Here is a 795-nt window from a genome sequence, read left to right as displayed (position 1 = left end):
ATATATGCACACCAATGTTCATAGCAGCACTATTTACAATAGCAAAAAGATGGAGACAGCCAAAGTGCCCATCAACTGAAGAATGGATAAACAAACTGAAGAATGGATAAACACACAATGGAATATTATGCTACCTTGAAGAATAACAAGGATGCTGCAAACCACCACATAACAGGGATGAACCTTGAAGACATTATGTTGAGTGAAATTAGTCAGTCACAAAAGGAGAAATACTGATTAGGATGACAACTGTAAAAGACTAAGAAAAATAACCCATACTAAAGGGGGTGGGGGGGTTCTTTGCTGGTTACCAGCATGTGGGGGTGGGATAAGGGAAGGGAGGGAAATGTGGAGCACAGGGTAGGGAATAGACACAGGATAATTTGGGTGCTAGGTAGAGGGGCAATACACAAGAAGGGGGAGGGGAATGGAAGAACAAAGCGGACGGGAAAACAATTAGGCAGGTTTGCATGCAGACCAGCCTGGGGTGACTAGAGGAACAGAAGATACTTCTTGAAAGAAAGACTGATAGGAAAAATACAAAACAATAATGGCAGTCCAACTGATTACTACAAGAACAAGTAAGTTGCTCACCCAGGAGACATCAAGGCATGTGGTCGGGTCCCCTCAGGGAAAACCTCCTTCCAAGACTAAGACTCAAAGGGAATACATGCTCTGATTGGTGACCACGTTCGTCACTGATAAGGGGAAGTGAGGGAAAAACAGCAATGAAGCTGTGAACTAAGTCCTACAACGTTCAATAGACTTCTGTGGACCCTGTTGGAGACCTGGTTG

Source organism: Chrysochloris asiatica, unplaced genomic scaffold (genome assembly GCF_000296735.1).
Source record: "Chrysochloris asiatica unplaced genomic scaffold, ChrAsi1.0 scaffold00119, whole genome shotgun sequence".
Taxonomy (NCBI): Eukaryota; Metazoa; Chordata; class Mammalia; order Afrosoricida; family Chrysochloridae; genus Chrysochloris; species Chrysochloris asiatica.
The sequence above is the reverse complement of the archived record's forward strand: the minus strand, read 5'-3'. Positions refer to the sequence as shown.